The 16034-nt window shown below is 44.2% G+C and overlaps 1 protein-coding gene across 1 annotated transcript in view; it reads left to right on the forward strand.

The window, feature by feature from the left end:
- Positions 1-16034, forward strand: part of LOC122684278 — an 831075-nt gene that overhangs the window by 656100 nt on the left and 158941 nt on the right.

Here is a 16034-nt window from a genome sequence, read left to right on the forward strand (position 1 = left end):
GAAAGGAAAAGAAGAAAATTTAATTTCTAATAAATTAATTAATCTGGGTTCAAGTAATGAGGTTACAGATGCTCTCCTTTCCTCCCTTCTGGCCTCTCTGAAATAGTATTATACTAATTTAAAAAATTAAATGTAGATTTACATTTTTAAGACAGTCTAGTTCTTGTTCTCGAGGAACTGCTAGTCTAGTGGGTTAGAACTACAATAAAAAGAAATAAGTTATTGGCATGAGAGAAACTTAAGTGCTCTGCGAAGACTCTTGAAATTCAGTTTTCTACATACTGGATTCTTGTAAAGTCAAAGGAACCTTAAAAGTTAATATTTCTTAATGAAATAAACTTAATTTTTAAAGGCACTGAAAATGTCTAAGAATCTAAAACTATCAATGAGATGCTGTTTCTTCTATTCACATCTTGATGGTAGAACCATTAATTTGCATCCGGTACTATTGTGCTGGGAATAGTCAGCTAGGTATTTATTTAAATACACTTGTGGCATGCTTATAAACCCTCCTAGGCATGTATCTGGGGGTGAGGATGAATGAAGAATGTGGTCCCAGCTCCATGGGAGCTTTGTATCTGATTAGGCCCTGCTTTCAGTCACACTTTATTAAATGCTTCCTCCAGTGTTTACATTAAGAATGACTTGAAACCATGGGAAAGAGGGAATTTTGACTGAGGGATGCAGGGAAGACTTCCCAAAGGTTATATAACAGGCTGTGAGCCTTGGAGGATGATGAAAGGTCACGAAATAAGCAGTATTTTTTTCATGGATCCTTGGAAGGCAGCAGAGGATCCATGAAATAAATAAAAGGAAGGAACATGGAATAAAATGAGTAAAGGCACAGAAATATCCTGGGTTTAAGGGACATCCAGGTTGCCGCGTGTTTCTGGAGTTGTAAATAAGTAGGTGCGCGGGGCCAATGAAAGGAGGGTTGGTGGCCAGTGTTTGAGAAGCTGGCCCCTGCTGGTTTGTGCGGATGCCTTAGTGAACAGACGTGAAGGTGGCTCTGTTCTCAGGGAACATGTAGTCCAGTATGGGGAACGAGAATTAACTAAAAATCCAGTGTATTGGTTTAAATTTGTTCATGAAGATTTTGGGGGGCTTTATTAAAATTCCTTTCACGAAATCCCGATTCCAGACAGTGTGGTGCTTTTTGTTCTAAAGGAAACCATCAGATGTTGTAGGACTACAGCGGGGGAAGGGGGCTCTGATTCTGCCTGGGAAGGCGGCTGGAATAGTGACCCGGGAGGACTTGCTATAGGAGGCTGTAAGTGAGCCTGGCTTGAGGGGTGAGTGGCAGTTAGCGGGCAGGTGGGAGTGAGGAGAAGAGCAGTCTGAAAAGGCAGGTGTAGCCCGGTTATTAAAGGGATGCAGGTGGCTCTGTTGGCTTCTTTAAGGCATTTTTGCATGTGCATCATATGTCAGTAAATGAATCACCACGTTTAAAAGAAGTTTGATGATGAGAGGGTTAAGCCAGTGCTGCCTAGGTGGTCTGTGATCTCACATGACTTGGCCAGCTTCGACACATCTAGAACAGTTTGTTGGGAGACAGTAAGGACAATTTAAGCTGTGGCTTTTATTTAATTTTAAAACAGCACAGTTTAAAAGGTAAAAGTTTCCTATTTATTAATGATATGCTATATGAGCAGAAAGCAAGAATTCAGGAATTCAGGGAGGCAGCTAAAGAGAGTTGAGAAATACAGATATAGAAGGAGCTACAGTAGGGAGAAGTGACGTTCCCAAGGAATGGATACGTTCCCAAGGAATGGTCTTGGTGGGAAGTGGTGGGTAGGTCTAGGAGCTCTCCTTTTTCTGTCTCACAGAAGATGAGCTTCTGAATCCTTTGCTTTTTTTTTTATTACAAATAGGGTCTTTGTTATCATTTTCAGCAGATTTAGCTTCTTTTAATCTAAACTGTTTTCAGTGTTGGGTAAATTTCCCAGTAGCTGCGGTTGAGATACTAAAGCACAGTGGCTTTTGAGAGAGTACTGGTCACTAAACTTACTTTCCCAGGCCAGGCTTTGAAGTTAATTCAGGAAAAGTCAGAGACACTGCCCATCCTTATCCTGTGAGGCAGCCATGGAGGTCCTTCTGTTTGTCTGCTCTTAGGAACAAAACTGGCATGGGGATCATGCCACCTGACTTTGCCTTTGTTCTTATACATTTCAGATTACAGAGTTCCGTTCGCATACGTGTACTTGCAGTGTGTATGCTAAGTGAAGTGAAAGGCGCTCAGTCGTGTCCGACTGTTTGCGACCCCATGGACTGTACAGTCCACGGAATTCCCCAGGCCAGAACACTGGAGTGGGGAGCCTTTCCCTTCTCCAGGGGATCTTCCCAACCCAGGGATCGAACCCAGGTCTCTGCATTGCAGGAGGATTTTTTACCAGCTGAGCCACAAGGGAAGCCCAAGTATGGTAAATACTTTGCTAAAATGAATAGGATTGCATCTATAATCATTTCTAATTAATATAATAGTTTATTTTAGCTATTTAAATATCTCATGTTGAATGCTTGGAGACTTATATTACTGTTTTTATTAGTCTTTTATTTTAAAAGATGTTCCATAACTGGATGTATGTGCCTCTGTGCATTTTTATTAGTAATATACACTAAAATAACTTCTTGGACAAGAAACAAGTTAGTTTAAACTATATTCCTGAAGGATATGTTATTTTATCCAAGAGCATTTTAGTTCTTAGTTACAAACTCCGAAAAGTGAGGAAAGTATGATTTATTGAGGTTAACGTCAATTTCTTTTAAAGCAGTTAATAAACTCCTTTTGGAGTTAGTGGTGTATGTAAATTCTTCATAATAATGTTATTACTAAATTAGGTCAGTGCCTGGCTGCCTGTTTTGATCTGAGTTCTTTCTGCTTTTTAATGCAGTGCATTAGATATTGCTTTGATATTTAGTTGTTTACTTAGAATCTTTATATACTTGTTCTAAGGCTCCTACATGTAAACGCGCACACACACACTCTCAGACTCTGACACCACCCCAGAATCACTTTCTCCGTATTATGGTCCACGTCCACTTTATTCCTCCAGAGGTTGCTAGCATGGCATCTGGTCTAGCCTGAGTAATATGCAGTTTGTTTCAGTTCTGCTAACGCATCTGCATGTTTTGATAGAACATCAGGCACTTAGAAAAGAGTAAAAATCTATCTGTCTGCCCGTTGTGACTCAAGCAGAAAGTGGCAGCGAGTTATTTCTCCGTTTCCCTCGGTGTTTGGGCGATGGTTTGGATGGGCCTTTCCTTCAGGTGGACGCGGCCGTGGGAAAGCTGTCGGTGAGTCTGAGCCACGGCGCCTCTGTGGGTCTCCACCTTCCAGGAGAGGCCGGGCCAGAGCTCTCCTGGCCCCAGTGTCATCTCAGGGGGGCGGACGCGGTGATGGTCCTGCACCCGGCTCCGGCCAAGGCCCGTCTCGGTGACCGTGCCCACCAGCTCTTCTGTGTCGGCGCCGGCCGCCCTGCACCCTGCCCCGGCAGTGAGCGGCCCGAGCCCAGCGCCAGTGCGCCCGCTCCGGTCTGAGGGCCCGGCTCCTGAGGGCGGTTCTGGACGGCACAGCGCTGCTGCTTTGCTGCACGCCTTGCCCCGCTAAAGGGAAGGAAAGTTTCATGTGTTAGGACTCTTCTGGCTTCTTACTTTTTCTTTTTAGCTTCAAGGTACATTTGGAACCAAAAAATACTCAGTGTCTAGTACTAAACATGTCACCGTCACTTTCGTCTCTCTGTTTTTAATTTGGAGAAAGTATCAGTATTTTGTAGAAAATGTGCAGTATACAGACTGGCATTCACCTCATCTTTCTTCATCCTCCAGGACTGCAGGTTAATAATCATAAAGAAATCTACCCCTGATGTAACTCCTATGTTCTGTGTTTTTGCTTTTCTTTATTCAGATCTGCTTCTCATGTGTTCAGCCACTGCCATGAAAAACAAATCCCTTCCTAGGAGAAATGAGTGTTAGAAATGGATCTAAAAAGAAAAGGTTAATGAGGAGAGCTGACAGTGCACATAACCGTGTGATTGCTCAGTAAATCATGCGTTAATTACACGATGAAGGAGGCCAAGCCGGCACCGGACGGATGGGGTGTCAGCAGGGCGGGGCAAGCGGACGCCCTGGAGATATGGCGGGCCGACGCGTGGATGGGAGGCGGAGGCGCATCAGGGAGCGGAGACCGTGACTGCGGGACGGAAGCGGGAGATGTCACCAAGGGTAGACTGGAGCACGAGAGGGGATGAGTCGTGGCCCTGGGAATGGTCTTGCTGAGAGAGGGGTGAGCAGTGATAGTAAAAAGGAGAAAAACGGCTTAAGCTGATTCATGGTCTATCGAAAAAAGTCACCTATTAATGTACTGCTTTTGAATGGCCACTTTAAAAGAGCTTTGCCTTTCTACAGTATTCTTTATTAATAATGACAGTAAAGCTACGGAAACCCAGATCCTTATGTTGATTTTAACAATCACATTTCTTTTGGTGGTGGTCTTCTAAACATGGCTCTAACTTCTGGTAAGAATAAGGTATTTACCATGATATTTTGACTTAAACGCAGTAAAAGACTTATCCTGAAATACGGAGAATCTTTGGCAACTTTAAGGTACCATTTTAATACAAGTGAAGTCTGGGGTGGTGTTTGGTACCTGCAAATTATTTTTTGAATGCGCCTTATTTTTAGAGCAGTTTTAGCGGAGATCTCCGTGTACTCCCACACTGGCAGACCGTGGCTGGGGGTCCCGTTGTCACAGCTGACACACACTTCCTCTCCGAGCCCGGGGTCCACTGCGGGGGGCTCGCTCAGGTCCTGGGGCGGAGGCGCGTGTCTCCGGAATGGTTTGTTCGGAGTGCGTTTCCCTGAGGCCGGCATCGGGGAGGCGGAGGCGGAGGCGGCCGGACGGCCACACGCGCCCTCTCTCCCGGCGGGCGTGCCCCGCTGCCCCCTCTGCAGAGTCCGGCCAGGACGGCCGCCGCGCTCCGCGGGGCTGTGTGTGCGGGCACCTGCCACGCAGCCTCGTGTGAGACTAGGTGTACAGTTCTATCATGGAATGGTCAGTTAGAAAGACACGTTTATTTTAAACAAAGTAGCTTGGTTGAGTCTAAGGCCAGAGGTGAATGGCTTTAGTGGTGGAGGGGGCTCGTGACACGGCTGCCCTGCGGCCGCCAGCGCTGGGCGTCGGGCGCTCCGCCGCCAGGGAGGCTCTGGGCCGGGGCCGGGGCGCCCTGGAGGCCGGGAAGGGCTGCGGGGCCAGCGTGTCTTCACGGCCTTGCAGGACTTCTGACATCTGTGTTTCGTTTTTTAATGAATGAATTTATTTTAATTGGAAGACGATCCCCGGAGAGTATTGTGGAGGCCTCTGACTTACATCCGCGTGACCCCTCCCTCCTGAACCCCTCCCCACCCGGCCCTGCAGCTTGCCAGGGAGCACCTGCCCTGCGCTCCTTGCGGGTACGTCACACTCCCATGGCTGCTACTGTACCTGTGGCAACACACATGTTCCAGCGCTCTCCTCTCCAGTCGTCCCGCCGTCTCATCCAGCCGTGTCCTAGAGACTGTTCTTACATCTGTGTCTCCTTTGCTGCCCTGTTTGGACATAGGATCGTTGGTACCGCCTTTCTAGATCCCATATATGTGTGTTAATATGTGATATTTGTCTTTCTCTTTCTGATTTACTTCACTCTGTATAATAGGCGCTGGGTTCATCCGCCTCATTAGAACTGACTCAGATGCGTTCCTTTTTATAGCTGAGTAATAGTCCATTGTGTATGTGTACCGCGACTTCCTTATCCATTCATCTGCTGAAGGACATCAGGGTTGCTTCCATGTCCTAGCTATTGTTTGTAAACTATTTGATGATGGCCATTCTGCCCAGTGTGAGATGATACCTCATTGTAGTTTTGATTTGCATTTGACATCTGTTTTTAAAATGAGTGTTGCAGTGGGCAGAAAGTCATGAAAAGGTACTTTAGATTATGGGAAATATGTAGAACATGAATGTTATCAACCAGTACCTCTGTGGGGTTTTATGAGTGATGGCTGGCCCACTGAACGGCTGTCTCCTCTCTCCTGAAAACACAAGGCTCTAGATCACTAGATCACTGTCTGTGGGATCTGTGTGTGTGTGTGTGTGTGTGTGTGTGTTGGGGGGGGTGGCTTGCACACATGCATGTGCACACACTACTTGTTAATATTTGTAAGTATGTGTGTGTATTCACTTATGATCCCAAGATCTGCTAATTTTTGTAAAGTAATATTTAAGTTATTTTGGAGGCATGGTTTTCTAAGATATTAGTTTTTTTCCCTTTTCTCTAAATAGTTAGTGAAAATGTTGCATTGTTACTGTATTATTTCTTCTCACGAAAGAACAGTATTATTTAAAAAAAATCACTCAAATGCTGAAATGTTTTTTTAGAGTAGAATTTGATGACCAAAGCTTATTGCATGTGTATGATTGCATGTAGAAAAATTACCTTACATCATAGCTACCCTGTGGAAATTGCTTGTTGAATGATTTAGCATATTTGAAGAGATTCATGGTGATCCAGTTCCTTATAGGGAAGATTTCTGTGAAAGATTTCAGGATAAAGTTATGTAGAGAACTTTCCCAATTCAGAAATAAAATTCACTGATTTTGTTTACCTTTTTCTGCTTTATAGTATCAACAAGAGTTACAGGTAGAAAATATATGGAACTAGGTGGATAGATTGCAAAATCCATCTTACATTCATTAAAGATAATACTTGCTTTGAATTCTCTTTTCTTTCAAAAGTATTCCCTAGACTTCTTTTTGTAGAAACAAGTTGTCAAACGGAGAAGAGAACTAGGGCCCAGAGGACACAGAGATTGAAGGAGAATTTAAATTTCTTTATGAAAAGCAATTCACTGTTGCACAAAAGTAAAAAAAAAATTTTTTAATTAAAATGTTATTCTTTCCTTGATATCATTTAGAATAGAATCTGTGTCCTTGAAAACATCTGAGTTATGAAAGTGGTTTCTGCTCTGCTACTCCTGTTTTGTTGGAAGCCCTTGTTTTGTTTAATGAATCATTATACATATGGTAAGCTCAATGGGTATGTTATAAAATTTGAAGACACTATTATTAATCCACATATTATGTATGTTTATAATGCTCTTTTTTTTTAAGAATTAGAAAACAAAAAAGATTTAGAAAACAGTTGTAAATTGTAAGCCTGTACCAAATTGTTGTCTGTGGCAACAATTTCATAGTGTAGTTTTAATTTAAAAAACAATATCCCCAACTCGGTGGTTTGCCTTAACTTCTACATAGACAGAAGTCTTTTCTAATATCATACTTTAAAAGGGACTTTCAATGATAATTTCTAAAGTTTTTAAAGGATTCTACAACACCCTTACATTGCTTACTAGTAACCAAATACTGAGTTCCTGTAAATTGTAGCAATTTATCACATATGAAATATGATCTTTTTTTTAAAAAGTCAGTTCTTATACATGATGATGAAAGAACTCATTTTCACATCTTTAGAAAACCACCAGGATGGTCATACTGTTTAAACCTTAGCGTAGTCTCAAGTTTCAGTTTATAAAGTCTTTAGTCTCAGAAAGACATAAAACTCTTAAGAGTTGTGCTAGTTTGTTTTCTAAGTGTGCAGAGGACAAGAACTTCCTTCTGATGAGTAAAAGCAGGTGTGACGTAGGTGTTGTGAAACAGAGATCTACCTCCTGGATTAGTGTCCCCCCTTCCGTGATGAGGATGGGAGCAGAAACAGTTGGCTTGCAGGGGAGAGGACACGTGTGGCTGGGATGCAGCGGTCTGTTGGCGCCTCACATCCTGAGCCATTGGGACAGCTGGGGTGTTCCGACAGCCAATTGAGTTAGGTGAGCAAACCATGGTTTTCCATCTTTCCATCTTTTACTCATTTTCCTCAGGCATTAGTTCATAAAGTCAGAAAGATACCATTTACACAAAGATCTTTAATGTGTTTAAGTTCAGCTTCTTAAGTAAATGAGTTAACATGTGGAATAGAATTTCTGAGGAGCATCTGCCAGTTACCGTGTGGTATTGGCTTTGGGATAATTGATATTTGGCTGCTCTGACAGTAATAGGCTACCAGATCAGCTGCTTCTTGAGTCTCTCTTTGGAACATGCTAATAGGGTCATCTCAACAGAGTGGAGGATGCTTATCTTTTAAAGCGTTTATAGTTGGGTGGGGTCTTTTGTTTAAGAGCTGTAATGATATGTGAGTCAACTTAAAAGGAGCACTCAAAGACCTGACTTTATACTAATATTTATACTAATATTATAAATTTTGGTCTAGATATTTAGGACTCAGGGTAAGCTTTTTAAAACATATACATATTTTATAAAATACATCATTATATCTAAACAATACCAAAGTAGTGTTGTATTTAATCCTTTTTTATTAAAGTTTTGGTGAAACAGCATAGATCCATAATAACTTAGAACAGATAGGCTTAAACCTCCCACCTCCCTGTTTTGTCTGTTTTCTTCTTCAGTAACAAACCTCGAGATTGGGCACGCCAGACTGCAGTTTATTTGTGCGTCTGTGCTCCTGTCTCCGCACAGAGGGTTTGCGGTGAGTGATGATAGCCACAGCACCAGCAGCGACAGCATAGTTAGCATTTGTCGGGTGCTCCCTGTGATCTAGGTGCGTGTTTCTTACACCAGCCGTAGGAGGTGGGGACTGCTCTTACCTGTGTTGTGCACTTGAGAAAGTGATGCTTACAGGAATTGAGTAACTTGCCGACATTTAACATTCTGGGAGATGGAGGTAGAATGCTAGCCTCAGAAGTCTAACCTTTGCTCCCAACCTCTACAGAATCAGTAGGGGTAGAGGAACAAGACGGAAACATTGAATATTCGTGTCTTCAAGTCCCACAATTCTTGGGACTCAACCATGAATTTGACTCTAAATTTCCTATAGCAAAAGAAAAAAAAAAGTGGGAAGGGTGAATGGGGTTTGGGAGAATACCATTTAAAATCTTTTTCTTAGGACTTAATCCTCAAATAGAGCCCCCTTGTGGGTGCCTCCAAAGGAGACTCACTGGGATCAGATGCTGGAAATGATTTCTTCATAACACTGCCTATAGTATATGGGTGATGGGTTTAATAGGATTTTTTTTTTAATCCCACAACAAACCATAAGGCCAGAATGCCCAAGCATGATCTGGGCAGTGAGATGCCAGAGAGCTCAGCTGGTAGAGAATCTGCCTGCAATGCAGGAGACCCCCCGGTTCAATTCCTAGGTCAGGAAGATCCCCTGGAGAAGGGATAGACTACCCACTCCAGTATTCTTGGGCTTCCCTTGTGGCTCAGGTGGTAAAGAATCGGCCTGCAATGGGGGAGACCGGGCTTTGATCCATGGGTTGGGAAGATCCCCAGGAGAAGGGAAAGGCTACCCACTGGAGTATTCTGGCCTGGAGAATTCCATGGACTGTATAGTCCATAGGGTCACAAAGAGTCAGACATGACTGAGCATGCATGGAGTGGCTTGATCCATTTGTAAGATCTAGCCTACTCCCTCAGAATGGAAGCAGATACTTGCAAACAAAGCAACAGATAAGGGATTAATCTCCAGAATATACAAACAACTCATGCAGCTCAGTATCAAAGAAACACACAACCCAATCAAAAATTGGTGAAAGATCTAAATAGACATTTCTCCAAAGAAGACATGCGTATGGCCAAAAAAACATGGAAAGATGTTCAACATCATTAATTATTGTGTACATGCATGCTCAGTTATGTCCAACTCTTTGAGACCCCATGGATTGTACCTGCCAGGTTCCTCTGTCCATAGAATTTTCCAGGCAAGAATACTGGAGTGGGTTGCCGTTTCCTACTCTGGGGAATCTTCCCAACCCAGGGATTGAACCTGCGTTTCCTGCATTGGCAGATGGATTCTTTACCACTGTGCCAGCTGGGAAGCCCTAATTATTAGAGAAATACAAATCAAAGTACAGTGAGGTATTACCAATTAGAATGACCATCATCAAAAACTCTACAAACGATAAATGCTAGAGAGGGTATGGAGAAAAGAGAACCTTCCTTCACTGTTGGTGGGAATGTAAATTGGTATAGACACTATTGTGAACAGTATGGAGATTCCTTGAAAAGCTAAAATAGAGCTATTACATGATCCCACTCCTGAGCATATAGCCTGAAAAAACTATAATTTGAAAGGATGTATGCTAGCCACATTATTTACAGTAGCTGGGACATGGAAGCAACCTAAATATTTATTGGCTGAGGAAGGGACCAAGAAGAAGTGGTATGCATATACAGTGGAGTGTTACTCAGCCGTAGAAAGGATGGAATAATGCCATTAGCAGTGACGTGGATGGATCTGCAGATTGTGATACAGAGTGAAGTATGTCAGACAGAGAGAAATACCATATAACGTTGCTTATACATGGAGCCTAGAGAATTGGTACAAGTGAACTTACCTGCAAAGCAGAAATAGTCACGGACGTAGGGAACAAACTTCTGGTTCCCGTGGGGAGGAGGGGGTGGGCTGAATCGGGAGGTTGGGATTGACGCACAGACACTGCTGATGCGCTGTGTGAAGTAGGCAAGTGATGAGGACCCGCCACGCAGCCAGGGAACCCTGCCCGGTGCTCCGGGATGACCCGGATGGGAAGGAGGTCTACAGCAGAGGGGACGTGTGTGTGTGTGTGTGTGTGTGTTACTGACTCACTCTGCTGGGCAAGAGAAAGTAACACAGCGTTGTAAGGCACCTGGAGTTCAGGAAATTTTTTTTTTTTTTTAAATCCGGAATACTGAGAGGAATGACATAGATGGCTGCACATTTGCCACTTAATCCGGGTCTTTGTGTCTACTTCAGAAGCACCAAAGTATACTTTGTGTATACTTCAAATGAGCAGATCCTGGCTGACATCTCTGTTTTGAAAATTGAGAAGGGTAAACAAGAAACGGTGACAGTTGTTCATTTTATTAAGCTCACAATTGAGTGGGTAATTATCCCAGGCAGGGGGACTGTCATGGAAGCCAAGAAGTTGAATTTCCAGTAAGAAAGCGTTTTTTCAGGTCTGTGGAGTGCGCAGAGAAGTGCCAGGTCAGAGAGGACTTTAGTGTCCACTGCGTGGCCACAGGCCCCGGGTGCCTCAGCAGGGGCAGCGTCGGAGGAGTAGTCACCCTCGGTGCTCTGGGCTGGGGAGGAGTGCAGGGCGCAACCGGAGCTCCTTGTGTAGCCTGCGCCCGTGGGTGCATGCAGTCCTGGGGAGGAGAGGCCCGGTTGAAGGACTTTTGTATAAGGAACGGAGGAGGCCTCAGGCCGTTTGCACGTCTAGGGGAGGAAACCAGTGAGGAGGGAGAGGGAAGGTGAAACGCAGAGCCCGACGGGGGTTGCACCTGGGCATCTGGGGCGCGGGTGACGGGGCTTAGAGATGCTGGGGCTCAGGTCGCGGCCGCAAACGGTGGCCAACCGATCAGCCGTCAGAGAGGTGCTCTCCCCCACCACTGCCTGCCCTCCGCTGTCAGGCAGCGCCGCGCACATGCGGATGAGGTCTAGGACAGGGGGGTGAAGGCTGGGGGCCAGTCACGAGTGGTGACCCGCCTGGAAAGGTGACTGGGCCAGCAGCGGCGCTCCCCTGACCCTGGAGATGGAGCTGTCATGGGAGTGGGAGTTAGGCGAGCCAGCGGGGAAGGCGGAATAGGCTGGAGGGCGACGCAGAAGCGGGCACCCTGGTGAAAACCCGCGTGCTTCCTCCACTCTCCTCCCGGCGGCTGACTCTGCTGTTGCCCTGGGCGGCTCCGGGTGCCCCGGTGCTTCCTCACCCAAGGGGACGCGTGTGCAGGGGGCCGGGAGCCTCCCGAGGAAGCTGCGTGCTCCGCTGGTCTTAGAGGGCGCTGGTGTCGGATGGCCATGCCCGGGAAGCCCACCTAAGGTTGGCAGGGAGAGTTAAAAGTAAAAGACCAAAGGCCTTGGGGCTTAGGGGCCTTGTGTTTTGAAGGAGTCTTTAGTCATTGTAAACAAAAACAGAATAGAAAAATCTCTCAGGATATTATCATGGGATACTATTTTACATTGTGAGCATTTATATTTTTGTTGGTCTTTATTTCTAATCGTGACTGTGATTCCGGGATTATTTCATTATATAAACATCGATAAAGAAAAAGTTAATCATGGTATTAATATTGTTACAGAATAATTTTTTGTATTGACCTAAGGAAGAAATAAAGAAGTTTTGTTCTTTTAAAATTCTTTTCAAAACAAAGCAAAATAAGGCTAAGCTACTTTAAGCGGTTGCAGTGTCCTGGGAAAACAAAAGCTTTGGTGCATATGCTTTTGATAGTAGACACTGTGACCGTATTATGTGCGCTTTCCTAATAATGTCTGATGTTATCAAATTGATTAACTCAACATGGGGACTCATCAGATTTAACTGTGGTTGGCAGCTGTACACTAGAAGAATAGTAATACAGAAGGGGAATGAAATTAGCTTTTTAATCAGCTGCGTTAAATACAGAACTAAAAAATGTATCCAATGTGTTCATTGTTTCACAGCAACGTGTGCGACTGTAGAATTCACAACAGTAGCCTTTCCATTATCCTTCCCAATAAAATCCTGACTGGTATTTTCAAAGATTGGCTACTGCCAAAAGCTGGACGTGCTAATTAGATTTTCATCTGATAATTGATAGTGTGGGTTTCAAGCATTTATGATTTCCTGTGGGCTTCAAAAGTCAGCATTTGTATCCATAGATTATATTTACTGTGTAAACCTCAGACTAGTCAACTCATCTAAGAACTAGAACCTGAACCACTGATGACTCCTCCTCGGAGCAACATAAATATTTCTCTGAGAAATTAGTCATTGCAAAAATAATTATTTTCCTTTTTGCTTTTAAAGATACAAGCATGAAAAGTTAATAAATGATACCTAAGGAGGAGCCCTCAGTTAAGGGGTCAGGGTTGATTCTGACTCTGCCCGTAACTGTAGCTTGAGCCGCGGAGTGCTGTAGACAGTGACTGCCTGCTTTGCGCAGGTCGCTCAGGGCGCTACCGTTCTGACAAGAACAGCAAAGACACCAGCTTCCTTGGAAACACCGTTTGGATGTCCTGAGAATCTCTCTTGAGGGCAACAGTCATTAGTTAAGCTTTAAGGACTAATTTTCAACTGTTGAGAAATAAGCGTGACAAAACTAGCCTGAATCTCTAGATTGTGTAGCATGAAGTGTGTGCAGAGAATTTCCTCTTCCGCTAGGTGTGACACCCAGCTTTTAGTCTGTGTTCTAAAGCTGTTGAGCTAGTAAAAATGTGAGTATTCAGATATTCCCCAGTCAAATGTTATCATCTGGAATTAAGATAACAAAATAGCTGATAAGTGACTGAAAAGATATGCAGATTATGTGGGACAATTTTCACCTCTGGGTTAGAGATCAGTTTTCCAAAAAAAAAAAAAATACATTAAAGTGTTCTTAGATGCGTTGTATGTTAACACATAATCATGTTAAATGCATGTATGAGGAGTAGTGTATATTAAATTTCTCATGTCGCTTCAGATTTGTAACTTAATTAGTACAGTGTCATGACTAGTTTTAATTCAGAGAGTTAAATATATTTAATTTAGGGGGAAAAAGCAATATTTGTCATTTAAAGAAGATACAGTATCCCCAATAGGTCCCCATTGTGAGAGAATGTAAATTTTACAGGTTTGATAAGTCCCTGAATATGTTCGGTTAGATAGATAACTTACTCAAATGTAATCTTAACTATAATCTTGCAGGTGAGAGAGTATAAATATTTCAGGTTCAAGAGGGATTATTTTGAGGAGTTTTAATTGCCAGTGAGCAGGAGTTTATTGTGATCCATACAGTCAAAGGCTTTGGAACAGTCAATAAAGCAGAAATAGATGTTTTTCTGGAACTCTCTTGATTTTTTGATGATCCAGCAGATGTTGGCAATTTGGTTCCTCTGCCTTTTCTAAAACCAGCTTGAACATCTGGAAGTTCACGGTTCGTGTATTGCCGAAGCCTGGCTTGGAGAATCTTGAGCATTATTTTACTAGCGTGTGAGATGAGTGCAGTTGTGCAGTAGTTTGAGCATTCTTTGGGATTGCCTTTCTTTGGGATTGGAGTGGAAAATTCTGAAAGAGATGGGAATACCAGACCACCTGACCTGCCTCTTGAGAAATCTATATGCAGGTCAGGAAGCAACAGTTAGAACTGGACATAGAACAACAGACTGGCTCCAAATAGGAAAAGGAGTACGTCAAGGCTGTATATTGTCACCTTGCTTATTTAACTTATATGCAGAATACATCATGAGAAACACAGCTGGAAGAAGCACAAGCTGGAATTTAGATTGCCAGGAAAAATATCAATAACCTCAGATATGCAGATGACACCACCCTTATGGCAGAAAGTGAAGAGGAACTAAAGAGCCCCTTGATGAAAGTGAAAGAGGAGGTGAAAAAGTTGGCTTAAAGCTCAACATTCAGAAAACTAAGATCATGGCATCTGGTCCCATCACTTTCATGGGAAATAGATGGGGAAGCAGTGGAAACAGCGGCAGACTTATTTTTTTGGGCTCCAGAATCACTGCAGATGGTGATTGCAGCCATGAAATTAAAAGACGCTGACTCCTTGGAAGGAAAGTTATGACCAACCTAGATAGCATATTAAAAAGCAGAGACAGTACTTTGCCAACAAAGGTCCGTCTAGTCACGGCTGTGGTTTTTCCAGTGGTCATGGGTGGATTTGAGAGTTGGACGGTGAAGAAAGCTGAGCACCTAAGAATTGATGCTTTTGAACTCTGGTGTTGGAAAAGACTCTTGAGAGTTCCTTGGACTGCAAGGAGATCCAACCAGTCCATCCTAAAGGACATACATTAAAATATGTACGTCCTGGGTGTTCATTGTAAGGACTGATGCTGAAGCTGAAACTCCAGTACTTTGCCACCTGATGCGAAGAGTTGACTCATTGGAAAAGACCCTGATGCTGGGAGGGATTGGGGGCAGGAGGAGAAGGGGACGACAAAGGATGAGATGGCTGGATGGCATCACCGACTCAATGGGCATGTGTTTGTGATGGACAGGGAGGCCCGGCCTGCTGCAATTCATGGGATCGCAACGAGTCGGACACGACTGAGTGACTAAACTGACTGACTGAGGTTGGTCATAACTTTCCTTCCAAGGAGTAAGCGTCTTTTAATTTCATGGCTGCAATCACCATCTGCAGTGATTTTGGAGCCCCCCAAAATAAAGTCTGACACTGTTTCCACTGTTTCCCCATCTATTTCCCATGAAGTGATGGGACCACATGCCATGATCTTAGTTTTCTGAATACTGAGCTTTAAGCCAACTTTTTCCCTCTCCTCTTTCACTTTCATCAAGGGGCTCTTTAGTTCCTCTTCACTTTCTGCCATAAGGGTGGTGTCATCTGCATATCTGAGGTTATTGATATTTCTCCCGGCAATCTTGATTCCAGCTTGTGCTTCTTCCAGCCCAGCGTTTCTCATGATGTACTCTACATATAAGTTAAATAAGCAGGGTGACAATATACAGCCTTGACGTACTCCTTTTCCTATTTGGAACCAGTCTGTTGTTCCATGTCCAGTTCTAACTGTTGCTTCCTGACCTGCATACAGGTTTCTCAAGAGGCAGGTCAGGTGGTCTGGTATTCCCATCTCTTTCAGAATTTTCCACAGTTTATTGTGATCCACACAGTCAAAGGCTTTGGCATAGTCAATAAAGCAGAAATAGATGTTTTTCTGGAACTCTCTTAGCCCTGCTGCGTCCAGGGAATGAAACCCACCCTTGGCCCCGCCCCACCATGACGCAGGCGCACGTGACGCGCGCCGGCGCGCGCTGTTTCCGGAAGTCGCCCCCGCGGTCTCTGCCGTGGCTGCCAGCGCTGTCGCCGCGGAACTTCGGGAGTGGAACGGTCGAGGCGGGCCCGGGCGAGGCCGGAGGCCTGGCCACTCCGCAGAATGGAGATAATCAGGAGCAGTGCGTGTCCGCTGTACACCTCCCTGCGTCCTCGGGGCACTTCCTCACCCGGCCTGCTAGGC

Source organism: Cervus elaphus, chromosome 26, assembly GCF_910594005.1.
Source record: "Cervus elaphus chromosome 26, mCerEla1.1, whole genome shotgun sequence".
NCBI classification, from domain to species: Eukaryota; Metazoa; Chordata; class Mammalia; order Artiodactyla; family Cervidae; genus Cervus; species Cervus elaphus.